The sequence below is a fragment of the Nymphaea colorata genome, chromosome 4 (assembly GCF_008831285.2).
Source record: "Nymphaea colorata isolate Beijing-Zhang1983 chromosome 4, ASM883128v2, whole genome shotgun sequence".
NCBI lineage: Eukaryota > Viridiplantae > Streptophyta > Magnoliopsida > Nymphaeales > Nymphaeaceae > Nymphaea > Nymphaea colorata.
The window spans coordinates 7,080,252-7,086,263 of record NC_045141.1 but is presented as its reverse complement, the minus strand read 5'-3'; positions in this window follow the sequence as shown (position 1 = coordinate 7,086,263).

Below are 6,012 nucleotides of genomic sequence, written 5' to 3'. Positions count from 1 at the left end.
TTGTTGATTTTTAATCCATCTAGTCTAGAAATGACATAGATGCATATTTACTTCCTTTCATCGATGAGTTACAAGAATTGTACGGTTGAAATGAACACTTATTATATCTCGAAAAAAGAAACATTCAATTAGCATGTACACTACCTTATCAAGGTGAAGTACTAAGAATGAACTTACCTGCCGTCATTGTCAAACTAAGAGCCACTCAATTTTTAAGAATAGAAGAAAAGTTTGTTATATGGTTCATCACATATTTTTGTCAATTGATCATGTGTTTTAATTGAAAACTAAGTATTTGATGAAAATTTTGAACTATCATATGCTTCAATAACTGCTTCTCACAGTGTCAATTATGTATTACGAATATATTTATGAAAATTTGTTAATCATGAACAAACTAAGATTGTTATTAAATTAAAAAAGAAAAGTATATGTTTCGATTTTCCATGTTGGTGGTATAATATGCTAAAATACAACTTTAACGTAATATATATTAAAAAGAATATTGGCAATAATATTATGCACATATTCTTGAACATAGAAGGGAAAACCAAAGACTCTTACGATGCTACATTAAATTAGAAAAATTAGAATATTAGATCCACATTTCATCCAATCAAGATTCTAAGTTTCAATAAAACATGCATACCACATGCTTGCTTTTCAATGATAAGGAATGGGAAAAAATATTTGTAAAGTGTTAAAAAATATAAACACTACTAATGGTTTTGCATCAAATATTTTAAGTTGTGTGCATTTGAAAAAAAAAAAGAAAATATTGGTTCTCAATAGTAATGCACTATATTAATTCATTAGCTGTTCAAAGGCCTATACCAAATAATGTATGTTTGGCATTAGTTAAGCTTTGTAAGTTTTCCAAGAATTTATATTCCAAAGTATCGAATGAAAACTTGACTTTCAGCATTTAGATGAGAACCTTAATGGTATAGTTTGCCAACTTAAGAAGATTCTTCCACTTGTCTTTTTCGATATCATGATTCACAAGCTGGTACACTTGGCTAAAGAAACAATTTTGGGATGACCTATACAATATCATTGCACGAATCACATTGATAGATACATGGCAGTTAGACTTTATAGATTACTTATGTCATTTTAATGATATGCTTTGTACAATTAAAATTTTCAGGTGTGCATGTATTTTATGACATTTTCGATGCGTGCACCCTCTCTAACTTTTGTTCATAAAGCAAATGACATGTACAAAACAGAAAGAACTACTTACATCCAAAGAAGGGAATTAGCGCTGTTGAGACAACAAAAACAGTGCTTTTTGCTTACATTCCAACCATAGATTAGGCCAGGTACAACCAACCTAGTCTGGAACAAAAGTATATGAAATGACAGTTTTGTGCATAGAGGAACTAGAAATCATTACATGTTTCTTGTAGAAGGAACATCACCAAAATTTTACCAAAACCTTAGTACTTTACGCCAGCAAAACGGATTGTGGCAGTCCAAAAAACTCTTGGAAGGCATAACAGCATCTGTGCATATCCTTCAAAATGAAGGCCAAGTATACAGAGACACTCAACAAGAAGGTGCACTACAAGTATACCTTTAACTCAGCATTTCAGGCCAAATTACAATTGTTGTATTGTGCATTAAGAGGTCTTAAAGTCCCCGGAACGGCGCAGAACAGCACAGCGTCTTCCATTTTTCGCACATTCAATGCAAACACCGGACATGGAACAGGGAGAACAGGATGGACGGGGGACGCAGGTATAAAAGCTAAACCTGCTCCGATCCGTTCCGTGGTTTAAGTGCGAAGCAATGCATTCGAGGCATTTGTCCGCTCTCGTGTAGTTCCTTTGGAACCTGCGACTCTCCCTCTCTCTCACGCTCTGACACTTGTAGTCCATCTCCCTCTCGTTCACGCTCTCTAGCTCACTTGGTTCAGCTTTGCAGTGAAGAGTTCCGATGAGCAACAGCCACATTAATGGCAACCAATGGTCAGGCGGCCATTGTCTAGCGACCAGAGGATAGCTACTCCACGTTCCCCTCCACCATCAGCGACCAAGTTCCAGGTAGGTCTTGTTTTCTCCTTCCCTCCACCATCAGCAATGATCAAATATACTTTAATTCACTTGCCAACCATTCGATAAGTCTGTCTTCTTGCATTTATAGGCATGAAGTAGTCGTTCAACTCTCATTGAAAGTCACCAAAGGTATCTACCTTGCAGTTCTCTTTTGGAATGTCAAAACTTTTTTGCTTATACATCATGCTGCTATTTTGGCTACCATTATATTTTGTTGGTCTTTGAATGTCAATGATTGGTTATCACTGCAACATGCCACTATAGAATTTGGTTTTTTGGTTGAAGTTCTTTGACTTTTTCTGTAATGCAAACACTGTATCAGTTAGTGCTCTCAAATTGAGGCATCATTTTCTGCGTTGTATTTCATTTAGTCCCTCAATTCTTCGAAGGACTCAATTGCATTGTCCAAGGCTTTCTCATGTGTGGTTACGTTGCCAACCTTGTTCATTATTTTGGCTAGGTCTTATTTATTTATTTATTTATTTCAAATCGAATAGACAAAAAACACCATCTAAACTATTATTATAAAAAATTTATTAAAAAACTATGTCCAGTCATATACAAAGTCTACAAAATTCACAATCCACGCAAAATGAACAATTGAAAGTCCATTTACACCATTTAATTCTTTGGTTGTTGATGTGGAGGCTGCCAATTGCACAAATGAATTGGGGACAAGCCATGTTGGTTCAGCTATGTTACAATTATAATGACCTTCACATGATAAGAACCATGTATCACGTGTGCCAATTTATTAGCTTTTGAAAGAGCATCTTTTCGTCTCTGTTTACCAGCCTTTCATCTTTCATCCATTTAATCATCAGTGTTCTAGCGTTTGTCCCATGATCAAGATTCAAAATAATTCCCATCTACACCATAGGAAATGTCCATCAATCACTAGGAACTCAGAATCGACCATGGGAATAAGAACTGTAGAAAATAATAAGTCAACATTCAAAGAACTCATGTTGCCAAAAGATAAGAGACAAATTAAGATTGAATGCCTAAGAGAAGATGATGACTATATCATGAAAATAATACAAGGCAAGGACTATTTGCAAATATTCATGATTCATTTATATAAGGGCCCCATTTTGCCCAAAAAGGATACTTACCATTCTCATTGATAAGTTTCATATTAGAGGAATGTATATAACTACATAAAATCTAAATGTGAAATTCTAGGAACTCATCTTTTTTTTTTTTAATATACGTTCCATCTTCTTTTTCTTTTTCTGAAAATCGTTCAACCTATGTCAACAGGATAAGTGTCAGCTTGAAATTTATTTCCAGCTATCAAGAAGCACAAAAAATGAAGACAAAGAAACTGTATAGTAGCACTACATGTTCACCATAAAGTTAGTACTAAACATGAGCAGAGTCGCTTGACTCATTAAACCTTGAATTTGAGCTCTCAAACTTGAGTCAATCTCCACATAACGGGCTTGAGTTTGACTAAATATTAGTTTTCAAAATTTTTATAAGATAAGTAAACTTTTTTAAAAATTTACATATAATTTTTTTTAAAAAAATTTGAGGTGACGGCAGGGCCATACAGGCCCCCTTTTGGCTCTGCCCCTGCCTTCAACTACCATATTCTTTTGTTAGGAGAACTTTCTGTTTAAGTCTTAACATGAAAGAAAAGCACAACAGAACATATATATATATATATATATATATATATATATAATGCAATGAAAAGGAACAGATTTGAGTAGAGATGACACCCTCTCTCTACATGGCCATACTTTTCATGCAGTGAAACCATCGACCTATGAGAAAACATACCTTGGGTTGAGCCAATGTCGGACTGCCGCCATGGCACCTGCAGCCAGAGGATTGCCGGAAACTGCCCACCCCTAGATATAGCTTGACAAGCCATGGAAATTTCAGATGACAAGAAATGGAGAGGAGAGAGGAAGGATGGATGGGAATCAGGGCTTCGTTTGACGGTGAGATCCTTATGCCCTTATTGATTAATGTTTAAAATCAACCCATACTTTTACCACAATTTTGAAAGGGCTGTTATAAAATTTAATCTCTTATTTTGCACATACATTTTCAGAAAACTAATTGCATGAAGAGGCTTGTGACCTTTATTCTGAAGCTTTAACAATTTTGCATGTTTTAAGTCTTAACATGAGGGTTTTAAAAATATGTCAACTAAGTTTTGCTCCATTTTAATTTTTAATATTTTCAAAGGAGAGCCTTTGAGCTGGTTTAAAACAAAACTCGGATTTTTAGACTCTTTTACTTTTAAATGTAGTTTTCTGGATCCGAATCAACTTTACACCTTACATGGTGATTTGGATGAACTTGCTATTTTAGAAATATAATTTAGTTGTTGAAATAAAATTAAATATGAGTCGAAGTTGTTTGAAAAACATATTTTGGGTTCTTAAAAGCATATCAGGATTTAAATCCAAGTTGCCTTAAAAAAATGTGTATTACCTGTTGTCAATTGACACTGAGATGAACGTACTGTTTTACACGTATTGGATCAACATTTGATTTACCTAAAAAATATATTGGTCCTTCTAAACAAATTTCAGATATAAGTCCAAACATGTTTATGAACTTTAGTGGTTGTAAAGGTATTTAGATATGCGACCCACTTATTTTCAAAAAAAAAAAATACATATTCTGGCTATATGAATTTATTTGGATTTGGATCCACCCCGTTTTCAAACTAGATGTTTTAGTTCTTCTGAAAATATATTTAGGTTTGAATTTAGCCAGTTTACAGTTGACCGATATTAGTTGTTGCAAACTTATATATTTGGACCTACATCCAACTTACTTTGAAAATAAATATTTTTGGTTTGCAAATGAATTTGGATTTGGATCTATACTTCTAAAAAATATTTTTTATGAATGGATTTGAATATGATCTATATTAGTTTGAAAATACATTATAAAAAATAAATGCCTAAATGGGTCCAATTATTAAATGTATGTTGTAGTTGTTGTATATGGATCCATATCTAAATTTGACTTGTTTTGCAAAGACTTAATATATGATGGTGGTTGAAGGTAGATTTTGGATTTATATGGATATATATATATATATATATATATATATATATAAAACCTGTTGTGACTGGACTTTGAAATGAACACAAATTATTAGAAATTCCATCTTTTAGTTGTTTTACACAGTTTTAGATTAATATTTGATTTACTAAAAAAATGAATGTTTGGTTCTTTCAAACCGATTTGGTCATAAAAACCATTTCATTTTGGAAATATATGTTTTAGTTGTAAATTATTTGGATTTGTATCTTACTTGTTTTAACATATAAGTTCTAATTATTGTGAAACCATATTTGGATTTTTTGAAATTGATATTTTAGTCATGGAAATGAAATTAGATTTAGATTTAATGTGTTGTTGATGAGAATATTTGGATATGGATCCTACTGGTTTCTTAAACATTCTAGATCTTATGAATGAATTTCAATAGACGTATTCATCTTGTTTAAAAACAGTAGAAACGGTAAACTAACTTTGGATTGGATGATTTGAAAACGCATATATTGAATTAAGTTATTTGGTTAAGCAGATATAGGCCTGGACCTACTTTGGCGTATGTAATTAAATTACATGGACTTCAATGTAGTCTCTCGTGTTCATTGGAGAGATATTAATTCAAAATACAATATAATTTTGAATATATAAAATATACTTCAAATATATTGGTAAGCATGGATGTAGAACGTATTGTGTTTTAATTGTATCCAATTAATTTGGATCTCATTCACATACATGTTTGCATATTGCTTGTTATGCATACACGTGGATCTTGAATTCATTTGTTATAAATGTACCTTGTGTATGATTGCAGACGGATTTATATAGGGATTTGACTTGCTCTCACATGCATATGCATGTGATTGTGATTATACTTGTACAATGGCCTTGTCATAATTATGATGTGTTTGTTTTGATTAAG